At 45.9% G+C, this 20,009-nt stretch overlaps 1 protein-coding gene across 1 annotated transcript in view; it reads left to right on the top strand.

Moving 5' to 3' along the window:
* The first annotated feature begins 545 nt into the window (after window positions 1-545).
* Window positions 546-20,009, top strand: part of PSD3 (pleckstrin and Sec7 domain containing 3) — a 566,767-nt gene continuing 547,303 nt past the window's right edge. The window contains exon 1 of the mRNA XM_065900035.1: window positions 546-584. The gene's annotated coding sequence lies outside the window, so the exon portion shown is untranslated. The remainder of the gene's footprint in view (window positions 585-20,009) is intronic.

The following is a 20,009-nucleotide window of genomic DNA, read 5'->3' as shown; positions in this document are numbered from 1 at the left end:
CGGGTCCCGGGACAGGCTTCTCAGCAGGCCGGGCCCTCGGGCTCCCGCGGGGCCCGGCTGCCCCTCCCCCGCAGAGGCAGGGCCGTGGGACAGAGGCACCAGCTGCTCCCAGTTGCTCTGCTCCCGACGAGGGGAAAGAGGGAGAGAAGAAAACCCGGGACGTGGATGCGAGGAGGGGGCGCGCTCGCAGATCCCCTGCCTCCGGGACCCGTGGACGGCGGCAGCCCCGGCCATGCAGACCCCCTAGCCCGGCTCGCGGCATGGGCGACGGTGGTCGCAGTCCCTCCGCGGGCTGGAAGCCCTGGCCGGGCGGTCCTGCTCCGCTGCACGTGTGGGGCACGGACCCGCAGGCTCAGGACGCCGTGGGAGGCTCCCTTCCCCAGCCCCTGGCTGCCGCCGCCGCGGCTGAAAGCCCCCGGTCCGGGGGAAGTGGCGAGGCGCCGGCCCCCTGCCCGGGGCGCCCGCGGAGCGCTGAGGGCTCAGGCACGTCCACGCGGCCCAGGAGCGCCAGGCTCGGCAGGCATCGTGCGCTCCTCCAGACCAGCAGGAGCTGCCCGGCCCCGCCTGCCGCCCTGCCTCTCAAGGTAAGAAAGTGCGCGTGGCTGAATCCCTGAGACCCGAGCTCTCCCCAGAGAAGCGAGAGTGGAGAGAGGGGGCCGATGTGCCCGCAGGGCGCCCAGTTCCTCACGCTGGGGTCTCCTGTCCGCTGTGGGCCTGGCTCCTTCCTCTGTGCTCCGCCACCTTCCCTGCACGAGCGGCTTATCCTGCGGAAGGAGAGAATGTATCGTTCCTTCCCAAGATTTCTGCCAAAGACTAGCGTCCTTTATGGGAAAGCGGAGAGGGAGGTTGGTGGCGGTGCACGGACACTTGTTGAGCCCTGTGCTGTGCCAGCCCTTATGCTGGGTGTTAAGCTGCATAGCCACCCGAAAAACAAAGGCTCCTATCCCCAACTCCAGATGAAGGAATTGGGAAGTGAGTAGGCAAAAATCCTCCTCTTGCTCCCAAAAAGGAAAGGGCAGAAGCAAAACCTGTTCTCCGGAATGGGCGAGGGGGACTTGGGGAGCCTTCGGTGGGTTTTGTGGAGGTTTCCAGAACTGGAGTGCAGTCTTGGAACTCAGCCCCATCTGTACCCAGTGGACCACCTTCCACCCCTGCCGGCAGGTCCATGTTTTTCTTCCTGGTATCAGCCTCCAGGCCCTGCTTCCCTTCCCACCAGAAGGGAAAGGGTAGCACTGGGTGGTTTCCAGCGTCTCTCTCAGCTCCAGTCATGGTCAAGCCTACTGTTTGCTCTTCGCATTTTATTCTCTGCATCTCCACTCAGCCTCCTCTCTGGGCTGGTGCTTGAGCCCAGCCTCCCCTCTCCACCCAGCTCAGATGTACTGATCCCAAAATGGGTGGACAAAATTAAAAATTATGCTTTTGTTTTCTCTTTCCCGATAGCACGGACATCTTGCTATACTTTGTCCATATACAGGCAATGAGGGTGAGGGAGGGGTTGGTGGGATGAGATGGAGGAGGGGCCTCTTGCTGGACTGTGTGGAAGGTCCACATGGAGGGACGCTTGGGGAAGTCACCAGAGAAATGGATGAAATTCACAGCATCGGGAGAGGGGCCTCCCAGAGGTGTGGACGTGATGCTGCATCATCTGGAGCCTGTGCCTCCCTCCTGCGTGCCTCTGCACCCTCCTTCCTGCCCCTTTCCCCGTAACGGGCAGCCCTTACAGCCACAGTAGAGAATCAGGGAGAAAAGATGAGCTCAAGTTCTCTTTGGAGGGAAACTCTTGGAAGAAGAGAAATGCTAGCATGCTTCCTTAAGAAATGGTTTACATTCCATCCTAGTCCTTGTATCTTGCGTTTCCTACAGGGATTTAAGAGGAATGACATATCCGTGCGTCAGAACCCAGTCTCTGAAGGTGGGGTCACACGGTAGTTGTTTGTGTACTTTAATGCTGCTCTGATGACTTGAAAACTCCATCTCCCCTCCTTTCTCCTCCGGCTTCCAGGTATAAGAAAACCTCAGAGCTGTTGCCAGTCCTCTAGGGAGAGGCACTGTGGGACTTGTTCCAAGTGGGTAGATTTCTGCCTGTCTGCCCCATTTAGCCACTTTTGCTAATGGATCCCCAGACATCTGCCCCATCTAAAGCAAGGACGGCAAGATTCCTGGCTAAAATCCTGGAAACCCCAGGTTCAACTCCTAACCTTGAGCAAACCACCAGAGCTCTCAGTTTTCCCATCAGAAAGCCCTGAGGACGCCACCTGCCTGGCAGTCGCCACGGGGCCAGTGAGGGTCCCTCAGTAGCCCTATCTTAGGGGAGAGAAGAGAAGCAAAGTCAGTGGGACAGCAGGTAGGACCGGGAAGCATGGAGTTAGAGGGGTCAGTTTGGGGGCTCTGGGGTCGGGAGAAAGCAGGGCTGAACTTAACCTTGACCATGCTGGTCAGACTGTGTGACGGTCTCTGTCACAGCAAAGAGGGAGTTGGAAAATCAGCACCTTCAGAACTACAAGTCCCTCAGGTGCCTCATGGCTGTTATTAGCCAGGTGAACCCTGCCTGGCCTTGGGTGTTAGAGAAAGGAAGAAATCAACAAAGAGAGGTTTCCATCCGCCCAGCCCTGGGCACATGACTGTTTCCCTGGGTCTGATAGATTGGTGCGCAAGCACCGCCCTGTCCTCGCATGGGTTGGAACTTAGCTGTGTGAGTCACCGCATAGTGACAGCAGACTGGTTAAAAATGTCTTCTGTGAGCTATCAGTGAAGAGGCCTTTCACTCAATACACTCATACAAATGTGATTATTTACTACATTTATTAAAGTGAAATATTGATTACGTGGAAGCAAAATCTATTCCTACATGCGTATCATAGGATGGAGGTCCTTGTATCAACTTCTAAAAAGTCTGGATCCTAAGTGTAGACTTTCTTCTCCAAATGGCTAAATTTACTGCCTTATTGTTGAAACAAATGGGGTCCAGAGAGAACATTGCTGATGTATCCAAGTATCACAAGGAGCGGGTACAGCAATCACTTAGTTCTTCATCCAAACCATGACTAGGCTTTAGTGAAAACTACAGCTCTCTGTGCCCTACAGAGAGCTTCCAAAGCATGATTCCTTCTTATCAGAACCTCACAACTCTGTGAGGTTATACATTATCATTGTGCCCACTTTGTGGATGAGGACACAGATGCTTGAGGACGGTCAGTGACTTGCTACGTCCTGAGGCCAGGATGCAGCAGCTTGGACAGAGCTCCTGTGGTCCATGCAGAGGCTGGAACTCTGCTCTCACTGCCTTCCTAGAGGGCGAGGCTTCCTCAGAAGGCAGCCCACCAGCCCCGGGACTGGGGTCCTGTAAGCACTCCTGGGACATGGGAGAAGGGGCTTCAGGACTATCAGGTCTAGTGACCTGGCCTTGCTGATATGTGACTTGAGTTTGGGGCTAAAGATACAAAGACACAGAAAACAGACACAAGTCAAACGAGAGGGGAAAATAGCTTTCTCTACAATCATTTTGGGAATTTTCCATTTTTTTGACTGTCTTCCTATCTTACATATTTTATGTTTTGAAATTACAATGACTTTGGGTGTGTAAATGACATTAGAAAGACTTCCCTGGTGGTCTAGTGGTAAAGAATCCGCCTTCCAGTGCAGGGGACGTGGGTTCGATCCCTGGTCAGGGAGGTAGGATCCCACATGCCGCGGGGCAACTAATCCCGTGCGCCACAACTACTGAGCTTGCATGCCTCAACGAGAGAGCCCACGTGCTGCAAACTACAGAGCCCATGCACCCTGGAGCCCACATGCATGCCACAGCTAGAGAAGAGAAAACCCACACACCACAACTAGAGAAGCCCGGGTGCTGCAACAAAAGATCCCGCATGCCTCAACAAAGATCCCGCGTGCCACAGCTAAGACCTGAAGCAGCCAGAAAAAAAGAAAAAAAAAGAGCCATTTCACAGCTTCCCTTCCCAAGAAAGCAACTTAAAAAAAAAAAAAAGGAAAGAAAATTAGCAGTAAGTAATATTAAAAATTCCCCCCAAATGCCATTTCTACAAACCCCACCTGTAGCTTTAAATTTCCCAAGGCTTTTACCTCTTTATTTTGGTCTTCCTCTTCTCTTCCTCTTTCATCTCAAAAACAATTAGCTTTTTGAGTTTTCATCACCAGCTGCTAGGAGTGTTCAGGGTTTAGAAGGCAGAGTGAGAATAAGCAGGGCAGAAAGGGCCTCCCTGGAGGCTGGGGGCGGGGACACAGGGACGGGGGTAGGGGGCAGTTATTCCCTGAGGTGCTGAGGGGAAGGAGGGGTCCATTTGTACACAGCAGATCAGAGAGAATAGCTTTAACCCTCTGTGTCTTGGATTGTTTTGCCTTAAAATAAAAACAGGGTCTGAAATATGTCTGTAAAGTGTATCAATTTTTGATAGAGAGATTTTATTTAGAGAAAAGGTCACTGTCACTGGGATTCAGGAGGTGAAATGAAGCTCTGGTTCTGCCAGCCAACTAGCTAAGCGCCCTGACGACTCACTGAGCAAAGCAAGGTTACCCTGTCTGACCTCTGAGGTCTTTCCAGCTCTGACCTTCTGGGATAAGTATGAATCTTCGAATCCAGAAAGGGAATGAAACTGTTTAATGAAATAAAAGTATGAAAATAATTTAATTTCATCTACCTCCGCTTGTCTCTAAATATTAATTATTTTGTCAAACGGCTCCAGGGCAGGGAAGCTACCCTCAGCGGGCTTGCATCTCTCAGGGGATATGGGATTTCAGCGGGAGCTGGGATGTTCTCTATAGGACCAGCACTGAACAATCAGTTGAATGAATGAAACTTGGAAGGGGGTTAACATCCAGTGATAGGAGTCAGTGCCATCTTTGGGCAGTAACACAAATCCCCACCACAAAATTTTAGGGCCACAATCGTTTGCTGTCTATTCCCTAAAGCCGGATATTTCTTTCTCTGATCAGATTCGAGTTGAATGAAATTCTCTTCTGAAGTTCAGTACTGACCCCCAGGTACACCTAATCCCCAGGAGGAGGTCGTTGATCTCATCTGGAGTAAATGCTTAATTTCTTAAGGCAATTTGACTTTTCTGGCCTGTTGTGAGTTTAGAAACTGTTATGCTCATAGAAAGATAAAATTCTAGATAATTCTGTCATTATTATTAGTCATTCTTGGTGAGCAATTTAGAAGTTTTAAAAGAAGCTAGAACAAAGAGAGAGCTTGCACAAATGCCATATAGTAATTTGAACAGTGATGTAGATAAATGTGCAGTGGTATCCCTTTTAAAGGATTCTGGTATTTAGAAGGCAGTGTTGATCAGATTCAAAAGCTTATCTTTAGTCTGTTTTACACTGCATTGGTTTTGACACAGATGTCTTGATTTATTATTTCAGTAAATAAAACCTGAGGTAGCAGAATGGGTTTCAACTCTTTTTCATCTTGTGGTTTGCCTCGGCGTTCCCATGACAATGTTCTCTTACTCTTTTTCTCTCCTTACCCCTTCCTTCGACCTTCACACAGACGTCCTGTCGTCATTGTGCAGGAGCTGCCCTCATGGCCCCATCTCACCTCCACATCTTGATGGGAGAAGAGGGCGGAGAGCACACGGACCACTTCACACATTGCCTCTGAGACTTGTAGAAACGATTCGGGGTGGGAGCTGGGACCCAGGTCTGGCCCCCTCTTTGGTTCAAGTTAGCTAAGTAAGGGCGACCTCCTCATGCTGGGTCTCAACTTCTCATCTGAAATGTGAAAAGATCAGACTGTGATTTCCTTCCCACTAGCTCAAGATTCTAAGTTCTTGCCAATCCATTTGCACCTGTGTTTGTGAAACCCCTACCAAAGCTACAGCTTTTGATGACAAATCTCTAAAAATCCATCATATTTAGAAGTCACTACTGTTGGGAAACTCCTTTATTGGTAAAATTAGATACCTCTCCAGGATCCAGAGGTTAAAAAGGAACCAAAATACATTTTAAAACAATTTACACCAATATATACCCAATTTTCTAATCTCAAGTGTTAAATTTCTCTACAAAATATTGGTAGCATGAGTTAAGTATTAGGTTTGCCCTGAGAGATTTGGACAAAATACTGAATTGAGTTTTTTATAACTATACAAAAAGGAGTTGTGTTTTGTTATTCTCCCATATTAAAAGGAAATACATTCGCTGAAAGGGATTGTTTTGTGTTTTTAGTCCCGTGATTTAATTACTTAGCAAAGGGAATATTGGAAATCGATTCCAGAATTAAGGCCCAGAATGAAGAAGAGGCTTGTCTGCACTCAGCCAGTTGGAATCAGTTCCAACAATTGCCTCAGTTTAACTTTCAAGTTTTGTGCCCTTGAACAAAAGTGTTCTATCACTTGTAGATTAGTTAGGATTCTTGGTTGTGTGTGATAGAAACCCTCAAGGCTACTTAACCCCAATGAGGGGGATTCATTATGAGGAGAACCCTTGCCTGTAAGTGTTGGGTGTGTAGAACCAAGGGTGGGGGTGCAGCTGCATCAGGATCACCTGGCATGAGGGCTCCAGGGCATCCAGTTCTCTTTTTTGTTTGTTTTTTTAAATTTTTGGCTGCGTTGGGTCTTCGATGCTGTGCGTGGACTTTCTCTAGTTGCGGCGAGCAGGGGCTACTCTTTGTTGCAGTGCGCGGGCTTCTCATTGCGGTGGCTTCTCTTGTTGTGGAGCACGGGTTCTATAAGCGCTCAGGCTCAGTAGTTGTGGCGCACAGGCTTACCTGCTCCGTGGCATGTGGGATCTTCCTGGACCAGGGCTCGAACCCCTGTCCCCTGCATTGGCAGGCAGATTCTTAACCACTGCGCCACCAGAGAAGCCCCAGGTCTCTCTTTTCAACTCACCTGTTGCTCTCTGCCCTTCCCAGCACTCTTCTCTGAACTATTCTTTCTCTTTTTGCACATCTGCTTCCCCTATTCCAGGGGGAGGAATATGGTCACCCACAACTCCCAGATTTATATCTCCTCTCCTTAAAGATTGGGATTCCTCAGACCTGCTTCCCAATCCCCCTGCAAAGAGGCTTCTTGGTCCAGTGCAGGTTGGGGGTTGGTGCCCACCCAACCTACTGTGGTGGGGACAGCTCATATGGTGCTATCAGGTCTACTGAGAGCCCAAAGGTGGTTATAACCATGTAAACCTGTGTGAGGGACAGGTCCTAGAAGTTGATGGGACATGGAGAGAAGGGGGCAGGTGTGGACGGCCAACCCAATAGATGACAAAGACACTTTCAGGGAGTTTCACTTAAAATTTATAAAGTCACTGCTTTCTATAAATGTCCTATCTGAGCCCTCTCTGATTTTAGGGAAGCCAGTTTTTATAGCTCTTGAGGAGATTTTTTTAAAAAGCATCCCTGAACAAGCAATGTATTAGAATCAAATTATTGCCTGATATGATTTATAAATAGATTTGTTTCCAGAATCTGCTACTGGGCATAATATGGTAAGTTTTCTCTTTCAAAGACTTTTTTCCTTGTAGATTTTTAGAGACTGTAAAATGCTACATGATTTACATAAATATAAGTCCTTCGGTGAAAGCAGGGTTCTCTAGCCCTTTGGGTTCTATGTGTGATCTGTTCAACCTTACAGCCACTCCCTGGGCTACTCACAGAATCCGAGAAGTCAGGACAGTGAGGGGAAGCCATGTTCCTTGAACTGAACCATATCAGTGAAAACACGAGATGGGCAAAGGAAAGAACCCTGGCTTCACCGTGTCACCACTGCTGGGCCGCTGCAGCCTGCTTTGTGAGGAAGTTCGCTCTCCTTCATTCTAAAGGAATCAGCAGCTGTGGCTCTTTTTTGGCTGCCCTTTGTGTTGTGCACATATCCTGTGATTATATTTAGTCAATTTTAACTTTTTGGAATTTAACTTTCAATTTTCAGGATGTGTGATTTTGTATTAACCTTTCAATTACCAAGTCCAGCAGATCGTGAGCTAAAAAGCTCCAGGACCCTATTCAAGCACTTACAATGTTCTGTCATTTGAAAATTCCATTTTATCTGCAAGAAGCTTGGTTACTCTTGACTGAGTTCTCAATCTGATTGTATGATGAAGTAACAGTTAAAAGGTCACTCCATCCATCTCATGCCACAAGCAGAGAGATCTCAATCTTTTTCCATAAAGGATTTAAAGTGCCCTACAACTATAGCACAAATAATAAAAATAATGGTGAAGGTAAATAGTAATAAAGAATCAGTTCTAGGAAAACATAAATACGTGTCAAGATGAAGAAAGGTCAAGATCAGGAAAAGAACCCAAAAGAACATAAAGGCCAACAGAGCCAGTATGTTTGAAAGTCACATTTAGCTGTGTGCTTTCTAGCTGCTCAAGGTAAAAGAGACATGGTTAGCTACACAGTTCTGTGAGAAGGGACGGAGAGAGGGAGGGAGGGAGGGAGGAAGGAAACAAGGGAAGGAGGGAGGAAGGGAGGAAGAGGTCCTCTAACATGTTCCACAGAAATCAATTCTCTTAGAAAACTGAATTTTGCTTGCCCTTTAAAATAACAGTAAAAATAGCATTTTGGATAAAAACTTTTCGAAGGAGGACTTAACATTTACTATTTCCCTGTTTCCTTAGATACATATACATGTATACGACATAACTTAATTTTCTTGATAACTTAAGCAATTACCGTAACTGCAGTATTGCTTGCCGGCAACTTCAGATCTGTGAGACTGTTTGCTTCTACACTTAATGCCCCAAATACTCTGTTTTCTCAGTTCTTTTTGCCTTTTAGTAACTTTTTAGTTTTCTCCATGCTGGCCTATCCCTTCTTGCTGCTATTAGTGTGTCTACCTCTAATATACTTCTTTTAATCTACCACAGGCCAGGAAACTAGACAGCAGATTTGTTTAAATTGTAAGGCAAATTTGTTAATTGCATAAAGTAAAAGTTGAGTGGCTCATCTAGCAGAAGGACTGAGTGGGCTCCTCTAGCAGAAGGATTGAGTGGGCTCATCCAGCGGAAGTTCTGAGTGGCTCATATAGCAGAAGGATTGAGTGGGCTTATCCAGCGGAAGGTTTGAGTGGGCTCAACCAGTGGAAGTTTTGAATGGGCTCATCCAGCGGAAGGATAGAGTGGCTCAGCTAGCAGAAGATCTTACAAGTTTTAGAAAGGATTTTTTTTCCTCTGATATTTAAAAAATTAATTTATTTGTTTATTTTTGACTGCATTGGATCTTCGTTGCTGCTCGGGAGCTTTCTCTAGTTGTAGTGAGCGGGGGCTACTCTGTTGCGGTGCGCGGGCTTCTCATTGTGGTGGCTTCTCTTGTTGCGGAGCACAAGCTCTAGGCGCGTGGGCTTCAGTAGTTGTGGCATGCGGGCTCAGTAGCTGTGGCTCGTGGGCTCTAGAGCTCAGGCTCAGTAGTTGTGGCGCATGGGCTTAGTTGCTCTGTGGCATCTTCCCGGACCAGGTCTTGAGCCCATGTCCCCTGCACTGGCAGGTGGATTCTTAACCACTTTGCCACCAGGGAAGTCCCTCTTCTGATTTTGTGTGTTCAGAGATGATACTGTTGCTTTCTGTGACTATGGCCATGCTAGGGATGAATAAAGTTGCTGAACAAATAACTTCCAGATTCATTCATTCAATAAGTATTTCTTGACCACCAGCTATGTGACGAGCAATGTTCCAGGCACGGGTGGTACAGCAGTGAGTTGACAAAGTCCTTGCTCCTACAGGGAATGATGAACAAACAAACAACACACGGGCATAGGACTTCACATGGCCACAAGAGCTTGGAAGAAAATAAAACAAGGGGTGATGAGGGGAGGGTGCTCGAATGAATGGTTTAGTTTGTGTGATGACAGAAGGTGACCTCAGAGTTAAGCCTTGAGTGACAGACAGGAGGCAGCCACGAGAAGATCAGGGAGGGAAGGTTCTAGGCAGGGTTAGCAGAAGAGTCCCCTGTACCTGCAGGGTCACTGGGGAGCATAAGTTACTGTGAAGCTTACTCAGAGCTATAGGCAGGGCCAGATCACACAGGGCCTCTTAGTTTTCAGTAAGCATTTTGAAATTTATTCTAAGTAAAATAATAAATTTTTAAATTTATTATTGGGGAGCCTTTGGAGAGTTTTTAAGCAGGAGAGAAACACAGAAATTAAGGGAAGGGTGGGTATGTTTATGAAGTGACCCCCCTACAGTTACTCTGCAGATTACATGTTTGAATCTGCCTCTCATTTCCTAATCTTGTCAAAGAAACCTTGAGGCACACAGCTTAACTCCCTCTGAACACTGGGGGCTCTAATTTTCTTCAGAGTCCTTTAGTTCTGAAATATAGAGGTTTGATGAGGTCCTGCGGACACAGACAGGTGAAGGGGGAGAAAACTCCAGTTACTCAAAGATTTGAGATTTTCCCAAATGAAGCTGTGTTCTAACGATAGACAATAGAGTAGATCTTTTCCATATTTGTAACCTCAAAAAGTTAAACTTATTGCAGTGCATAGAATTTATGATTTAAATAGAAAAACTCCCCCCCTCGCCTTTTGAGCATTACAAAATGCATTGCACATAATAGGTGCTCCATAAATATTTCTCAACTTTAGATTATGGCAAAACCACACTAAGTGACCTCTTTTACCAATTCCTTCTGTTCTTCCCTCAGGTGCTTTAATCCCTCCGGTTCACATCTGTAGGCAGTGAACTGTGAGGCCATCCATGCCAGGAACTTGGCAAGCAAGGGGTGGTTGGCACTCTTGGAGTCCATCCAAAGTAGAATAAAATTTTGAACTATCTTTGGGGTCATAAATTTAGTCTAGTGGTGCTTCTATGAAAATGTATTTCTCTTGTGGCTTAGACTAATATTTAAGGAGTTCCTGGGTGGCCCCGTAGCCAAAGAATTAACAGTGGTATTTCTGGCTGAGCTTGGTGACCTAGTTTTCTGGATCTGCTTTGTGAATAATCTTTATGAATAATGACCCCCAATAGCGGTAACTATTCTCCTAATGAACCAGCTTTACTCCATGCTTTAAACAACCTGTGAAATAACTTTTTTCTTATTTAAATAAATCAGTCTACTTTTCGTGCCATTTTAGAAAGCTCATGGCAAAATTCTTTCCCTTCTCATCCTCGATCTGTTTTACTAAATGAGCTTTTCCTTATAGTTCTCTGCAAACTGCTCTCCTACCACCTTTATGCTGTTTTGTGAGCCACTGAGGACTGGCTGCCTTTGTTTATTGTGTCGTCTTGTTGTTCGCAGCTTCTGGAGCCCTTTGAGAAAAAAGCATCACATAAATCCAGTTAGAAGTAATGGCAGGAATTACACTGTTGACTACCTGTAAGTTACTTCAAGCATTATTAAATGTTTCTGTAGGTCCTTTATAAAGCACAAAACAGAGGCAGAAAATTCTTTTTCTGCTTTCTATAAGCTTAACGTTTGTGGTAGACAAACATATATGCAAAGAGGCATTTTTAGACATATATATACAAGAAACAGCAGAATAAAGATAAAGGTCTACTACTTTATGTAATAATCAGTGTAGGCCTGCAGTGGGGTGATTTAGTCAGGAGAAGATCCTTAATGGAGATGGGCCATCTGAATGAAGGGGGGAAAGCTTGGATTGATAGAATGTAGAGAGGGTTTGAGTTTGTGGTTTCTCCTGAGTTCATGTGTGAATTTCATGATTCATTATGAAGGAACGTAACAACTATGTGGTCACATATTTAGAGAGTGAATGCTTTTCAAACTGAAAATATTTAAGGTTTCTGGCTTGTTAGTTTATATCTTTTATTCGAAAGTATAAAAAATAAATTTAAATTAGTCAACTACATTTACTGAAAAGAATAAAATATCATGAGAGAAGCACACATTCCAGGATTTAAAAATAAGCATAATTTAATGCAACACTGGAGAATTTGAAACCAAGACCAGAAAATCTGGACACAGAGTCCCATGTCTGTGCATTAGAGAGTGGTGGCTCCGCACCGGAACTGGCCGGTTTCCTTTCCCAGGTGGCAGGTGATGATGGCAACTGAACAGGGCCGCTTTGGGAGGCGTTACTAAGAGACACAGAGATGCAGGAAAGGGCCCTGCATGCTGGACCAGTCGGTGAATCAGAAGCTATTTCTTGCAGGAAGCAGGGGAGGCAGTTTGACTCTGGGACGATTCTGTGAATGAGCAAATGTGCAGGGACTGTATCTTGCTGTAGACATGAAGGATCCTGCTGTTTGGACAGCAAATCAAAGCAGGTGATCCAGGCTGGGAGCAGGCCCCTGTGACTCCTGAACAAAAATGACGTTTAGAAATCTGTGACGGTAACAACCTGTCGGTTCACAACAGTAATGTGTAGATTGGCTTTCCTGCCTCATTCCCACCCAGACGGAATCGTTATGATTATTAAGACCTCTTAAGCCTCTTAATCACGAAGACCAGGCCAAGAACTTGAAGCACTCATTTCCCTCCCTTTACAACCTCACTGGGCCTGTCTATGCTGCTGGTGGAGCAGTCTTTGCCTTCTCTTAAGGGCAGGAAAAAGACAAAATAAGTTATTCCTGACTGTAGCAAGCCTCAGAATCCATCAACATGCTCAAAGAGAGAGCCATTTCATTCTTTTGTTAAAATCACATTAAAAGCTAGCTGCAAACCCCCATCCTACTGGAACTCAGCTATGCTCAGGGCTCCCTGTCTGCTAACTTTGGGCCAAGGATCCAGAAAGGTCATGACAGGAGAAGTTAATGAAGTCTTGCCCTCACATCTGTCCTTCAGCACGTGGCCAGCATGAGCGCAGCCTTGAAGAGCTGCCCCAGGGCCCCGACTCTGGTGAGAGGCCGACTCTGCCTGCCCCTTCCTCCAGGGTGGCCTTGGTGAGTTACTTAATCTCTCTGTGCCTCAGTTTCTTCATCTGTAAAACAGAGGTTAAATGAGGACCTGCCTGATAGAAAATAAGGATTAAGTGTGTACTAACATTTAAAGTACTTGGAACCACGCCTGGCATGGAGTTTGTAGATGCTGGGGGACCCCTGATTGGATTAGCTCTCTGTCTGCTGGAACTTTCCCCAGACTGCGTCCCACCCCAGGCCCTGTGCTGCTTCTGTGCCCCAGGCTGGGGGCTGGACTCTGCACTTCTGGAAGAATGACAGCACAGAAGTAGGGGGTGGGGTCTTCTCTCTGAATGCCTGAATACCCTCCCCCATCTCCACCCATAAAGATGGGGCTATATTTTCTTTGTTTAATCATAAATTCTGTTATATATACGCTTAATATCTGAATTCACTATCATTTCATCACCCACTATCCAGAACTGATGGGACCTTGAGAAACAGAAAATTGTTTAAGCTTAGAAATGTAGGAAAGCAAAAGAGCTCTCTGTAGTTGGAAGAGTAAAGCCATGTGCCTCAGGGTCCTGAAGACAAGGTTAGCAAGCGGGAGGTAAGATAGCAAAGCCTGAAAAACCCTGGCCAACAGCTTCATTGCGCCACTTCATAACCAGGACGGCCTCCCCTTAATTCCCGCCCCTTTTCCCCTGCTTAAAACTCCCCAGCCCTGAGCTTCCCTGGTGCCTCAGTGGTTGAGAGTCCGCCTGCCGATGCAGGGGACTCGGGTTTGTGCCCCGGTCTGGGAAGATCCCACATGCTGCGGAGCGGCTGGGCCCGTGAGCCATGGCCACTGAGCCTGCGCGTCCGGAGCCTGTGCTCCGCAATGGGACAGGCCACAACAGTGAGAGGCCCACGTACTGCAAAAAAAAAACCCAAAACAAACAAATAAAAAAACTCCCCAGCCCTCACCCTCACCCGTGCCCCCCAGGAGTCACAGGATTCTCTTTCTGCCCCTTTCCAGGCACAAGCATCCTCTCCTCCTCTCCCCAGACACTTGTTACCACTCTTCAGTGTGTCTAACCGAAGGGAAGGGTCCTGAGGAGACCTGTGCTCCTGATACAGAAACCTCCCTGGGCACAAGTGCGTGTTAATAAAGTATCCTGCCACTCAAGAATGTTTTGAAGAGGTTTTCATTGTTAGACCACATTCTAAAAGTAAAACACTTCAGCCAGGTGTACCTAGAGTTAAAAAAAGAGTTAAAGAAAACTTGGATTTTACAAAAATGTATTGGATAAAACTCTAGTGGTTCTCTGGGTTTAAGTTTGCTTGGTTAGTTCCAGTGTCCTTTTTATTTATTTATTTATTTTTTAAGGAGGGAATACCAACCTTTATTCATACTTGGGTTCAGGTTCAGAGGTATCTTAGAATACATAGCAAAGCAGGAAAAAGCACAGATTCTGGGATCAAGTCTCAGATTCCAAAACAAGCATATTAACTGTGTTACAACAGGTAAATGTTACCCACAGTTTCTTCGGTAAAATGGGGGGAGCATCACCCCAGCTTCCAGCATCTGGTACAGCTGCCTCCCCTCCCACCTCAACTCCCTCACAGGCAGCCCGGCTGAGAGAGCACAGCTCTGCAGGTCTCAGCTCTGCTGGTTAGGGTGGGACTCGGTGAGTCACTGAGACTCTGAAGTAGCCCCTCACCCCAGTATTCACCAAAGGCAAATAGGGGGCTCGTGAACTGGTACAAGGACCAAGTGAGAAAACCACACATAGATGTTCACTAAATCTTAGTTATTATGAGTCTTGCCCAGGACAAGGATGGGGCCAGAGTGTCCAGCAGTGTCCAAAGTGGGTGCTCAGGACAGTCTATTGGGTATAGAAAGAAAGAGGTGGTACGTCTTCTTATATTTTTATATCTCATCTTTAACATTTTTATTTTGTGCTTTAAAATGTACAAGATATATTAATATGAGAGTATTAACGTATCAATCATAAATAAATATGTGTATTTGGGGGACAGATGCTCAAATGATTTTGCTGATGGTGTTGAGGGGAATGGTTTAAACATTGTGAGGCTTACCACACTGAGAGCTGTTAAAAAACAAAATTCAACTTAGTAAATTTTAAAGATCTTAGTGGTTTTCTTCAATGATTCTTGAATCAGGCAGCATCCCATCTAAGCAGATAGAAAGCGGCTCCAAGGTGCTGTACAAAATGAAAGACTTATAGGCCCAAGGGAGTGGGAACAAGGAAGTTATACCAGCCAACAGTGGGGTGCTTGTGTCAGGTCACTTTCCCGTAGGGGCTGCAAAGGTCTATCAGGCAGATGACCTCACTAGTGCTGACCAGGTGATCCTGATGGATGGGTTTAAGACTCCATTCCTGGGAGAGGCTGAAACTGTAGTAAAGTTAAGCCTGGGTTTGGTGATGTGAAGCTCAGCAGAAGTAATTCCATTTGGGGCCTCTTGCCTTGTGTTTAACAGAACAAATATTCAAAACAAATATCATCTACATGACAATTTTGTCTAAGTCTTATGCCTCTTGCAGCTACCACGATTCATCCAAAATAGGGCTGGAGCACCTATTTTACTATGGCCTACTTCCACGCCAAATTCCACCCTGCAGATGTTTTTCCCGCACCACCAAGCAATTCTCAGACACCAGCTGGGTGTCCTACAGTTCAATTCAATTCTGACACTACCGACATGGAGATGGCGTCAGATCCCAGAGGTTAAGGGCTCGGTCCTATAAGACTGCCCCTTCCCCCACTTCAGACATCAGTCACAGGTCTAGACTGTCACTGGTGCTTCTGACCCACCGGCTACAGATGGGAGGTTCCAGAGGGCCCCTCCTCAGGTTCAATTAACTTGCTCAAGTGGGTCACAGAACTTAGAGAAGCATTCTACTTACTAGATCGTCAGTTTATTATAAAGGAGATAACTCAGGAACATCCAGGTGGAAGAAATGCAGAGGGGACAGTCTGGGGAAAGGGCACGGGGCTTCCATGATCTCTTTGGACACCACTCCCCCGAATCTCCAGGTGTTCACCAACATGGAAGCTGTCTGAACCCAGTCCTTTTGGGGGTTTATGGTGGCTTAATTACATGGGTATAATTGATTAATCATTGATTGAACTCAATCGCCAGCCCCTCTCCCTCCCTAGATGGGGTGACGGGGAGGGAGTGAAAGTTCCAACTCTGATGGAGAGAGAATAGGTTCCTCTGGCACCAGCCACCTTCTTTAGGAGCCTCCCCCAAGTCACCTCAATAACATAACAAAAGACACCTCCTCGGATCTTACCTTAGGAAATTCCAAGGGTTTTAGGAGCCCTGGGCCAGAAACAGGACAAGACCAAAGACATATTTCTTACTATAAATCACAATATCACATATAGGCAATAGACCATTTCACTCCTAACCAGAATTCCATACAAATAGCTTCAAAGGATGAGATTTGCAGAAGTGTTGCCAAATTTAGCAAATAAAAATAGCAATATTTGGGACATACTTTTTAGTACAATTATTTGTTGTTTATCCGAAATTCAGTCTTAAGCAGTGTCCTGTATGTTATACAGCAACACTTGTTTGAAGTTGGGTCTGGTGTTGAAGACCCATTAGCTAAGAGACCTTGGGCAAATGACTTAGCTTTTCCAAGCCTCACTTTCTTTGTGCCCTCCGTTGCTGTGAGCATTCTTTTTATAGTGGATATCAGCACTTAGCATGGTTTTTGCACAAAGGAGATAAAGGTCTAAATTTTAGGTATTTCATGATAGATGGCCCTGTTAGTTGCAACTCAGATTCAAGTATTTACTATAAATCTTACCTCCTTTGCCTGAAGGTGGGATCCACATTTGCACAGACTTGCACTTAACTTGTGTACAGTTTGTTGAATTTTGCATAAGTATAGCTTCTGCCCAAGCACTTCCACTGAGTCTGGTTGACTGGCTCTTGGCTGGCCCCCTCTTCCTATTCTCCTATTCCCGTTTCCTTCCCCGTAGGAAGAATGAAGCTTTGTTCTCAAGTTATTTCAAGCAGGCTAAGCCCTTGTGGAAACTGCTTCAATCAGTTTTTATAGGCCAGTAGGTCCCACAGGATGTATAAGATTTATCGTTCATATCAAATTGAAAAACTCCCCTGTGTAAATCTTTGAAACTACAGATGAAAATGAATGGCATTCACTGCAACCACTGTAAAGATTTAATGACATTTGCATTCAAGCTGCTGAAAGTAAATGATTATGGATGCCGGGCGGCTATTCTTTTGCTGAGTTTAGACCATTTAGAACAACTTGCCCAATGCTAGCTTGATATTAATTCAGGGTGTGTGAAATGTCCCCCTCAGAGCTGTGGGTTGGATATGATGGAAACTTAGACATTTCTATACAGTTATGAAGCATAACAAGGGTTTGGGGGAGGGAACCCAGGACAGCGATAGGGACAGTGGGAAAGACTTCCTGGAATGCTCACCCACCCAGACCATCCCCTGGGAGGAAGCAACGGTGCCCAGGAGAGAGTGCCAGCACAGTCCTCACAGTCACAGCACACCAGCTCCCAATGGTCTGTGTGTCGCTGCCCTGAGGCACTTCGCCCGCCTTCCGCTTGCTGTCAAGAAGGAAGATTAAAGTGAGAATTAAAGACTCTCTGAGTCTGATTTTATTTTTAAAAGTCCCTGACCTTAGCTCCCCACCATTTCAACTCTGCTATTACTAAGCATCCCCCTGGGCCACCCACTCTGCTCAGGTGTTCTGGGGCCTCTGCTAGGTAGGTATCCCCCATATGCAGGCTGCAGAGGAGTCAAAATCAGGGGACTGGGCAGTCAGTCCTGTATTCCCAGTGTGTGGGCAGATGAACTGGACTGAACTTTCAGGCATGTGGAAGACCATTCTCTTCCACATCATTATCAGAAAGCATTTCCCATGTGCCAAATGATGGAGGGATTTTCCTTCGGACCCCCGGGTGTTCCACATTGGGAAGCTAAAGGGAGGTATCTGCAGTGGACAGAAGAGACAGAATGCCGGGCACGCTGCTCCAAGCCAGCTAGATGATGCACAGTGCACTGAGCTGATAAGCCCAACTGTCACCTATTGGCTCATATGAGGGAGATCAGTCACCCAGCCGCAACTGCTGCAGGTCCCTCCAGAGCAGCTCTTGCCTGCATGGCCCTGGGGGCTGTGGTCCACTTCAGCATAAGACAAAGCTCCCACCCTGGGCCTTGAGCATCACTCCTTATCTGCACCATCTGATTGTATTTCCATCTTCTAGTTCCATCTGCCCATTTTTGTGCAATTTCTTATCCCCTCACAAGTTATGATTCAAGATTTTGAGCTCATAGAACACACGGTCAGAGTCCAAGGGCTTTCCTGGTGCTCTTTCTGTAGGAGGCATTTTGGAGGATGCTGTGACTCTGGGTAAGTGACGGCTTTCTGTTTCCCTATCTCTCACATGGAGCTTTGAATGAGATGGCTCTGGAGTTTCTTCCAACTTTTGTATTCTTTGAGCCTCTGAGATGGGGTAATAGGTATGAATACACTATAAAGCAAAGAGGGGACAGAAAACTTAGGTACCACTACTGTTATTATTATTTTTCTTCTGAATTATGTCTCAAACTGAGGTGTGGCACAATACCAATTTCTCTCAATTCCTAGTTCCTACAGATTGACCAATTTTAAAAACTGATAGTTGAATGTCTGCCCAAAGAACCCATTAGTTTTACAGCTTCAGCAATCAACTTTCACTCATTTAACAAATATTCAGTTTCAGGCTCTGTGCTAGACACCAGGTAATTTAAAAAAAAAAAAAAAAAGACAGACCTGCCCTTGTGGTGTGTATAATCTAGCATCTAGCTGAGAAGATAGACATTGAATAGGTGATTAAAAGTATAACAAAGGTTACAAGGAAGGTCAAGATGCTGTAGCAATGTGTAGTGGGAGCACCCTACCTGGTTTGAGTGGGTAAGAAAAGCCTCCTGCCAGGAGGAACTCTCCAGGTTAATAATAAGAGCTAACATATATTGAGCCCGTTTTATATGTCATCATGTTATGTGCATTATTTCATTCGGTCTTCATAAGAACTCCATCAAGTAGGGTCTATTCTTGTTTCTACTCACAGACAAAAGAAATCAAGGCACACGCGGTGACAACCATGCCCTCACAGCTAGTTGGAGATAGCCCTGTTTGTGGGTGCAGGAAGCTGTACCCCAGTCTCGGCCGACTGGTAAGAAGGAAGCTGGACAAGCCCGGGGCAAAGGCTGGGGCAGGCCCCGTGCCACCTCGTGGGCTTCGTGAGCTGACGCTGCAAGGAAGCTCCAACAGCCTCGTTGTCCAGTTGTCCTTCAGATAGTAACGTGCTTCTGAAGGAACAATTGCTTTTCTAATTCAGGAAAGAGGCAGACGGAATGGTTCATACACAGTCAGAGGTTACTAGGGTTTGTGAGAAGTAAAATATCCTTAAAGTAAAATTTCCTCAGAAGTGGGAGGGGTTGCATAATCTAATTTCCTAATAAGCCTTAAGTGAGAAAACTCTTTAATTATTTTAATGCAGTTCCACCTGGTGTTCAATCAGGTGGCAATAATAGTAGATGTTCAGTGTTTTAATGATAGAATGATTCTAGCCACAGTCACAAAGGCATTGATTCTAGCAGGTTATTTTTCTCCATTCTTGGAATCACATGCTTAGGGGAAATTTAGAAATAATGAGGAAATATTATAACGGTGGGAGGAGGACTTTTCGTCCTGACACTGTGAGCGGTTCTACAGGGTTAACCTGGACATGTCTTGGCTCAGGACGACTTCACAACATTCAGGAGAAGGGTCTGCTGGGCCACATTTAGATTCCTCCAGTGTTATTAAAGCGTTTCCACCTTAACTTCAAAAGAAGCAATATAAGCATGACCATGTCCAATATTACTTTATCTGGGTGCACACAAAAGCATCTTTAATTATTAGGAATGACATGCTATTAAAACTTAATTAACTAGAGTTCTGCTACCTGGAGTTCTCAATTAACTTGAATTACTTTTCGTATTGTATCTAAGGCTTATGGGAAATTGCCAGATGATAACGGGTTAAAAGAAAAATAAAACCCAACTCAAACATTTTAAGACGAATGAATCTCACGTTGATGGGGCACCTTAGGCCAGGATTCTGGGCACACCTGTTCTGCTACACTTGGTGTTGTGAACTTGGAAATCAGATGGGTGTCTGAGAGTCCTCGTTATGCTCACTGTTTTGTCTCCAGACGAGTTATTTCATTTTTCG

This window comes from Phocoena phocoena, chromosome 21, assembly GCF_963924675.1.
Source record: "Phocoena phocoena chromosome 21, mPhoPho1.1, whole genome shotgun sequence".
Classification (NCBI taxonomy): domain Eukaryota; kingdom Metazoa; phylum Chordata; class Mammalia; order Artiodactyla; family Phocoenidae; genus Phocoena; species Phocoena phocoena.
Note: the sequence above shows the minus strand (reverse complement) of the source record. Positions and strands in the feature narration are given on the sequence as shown.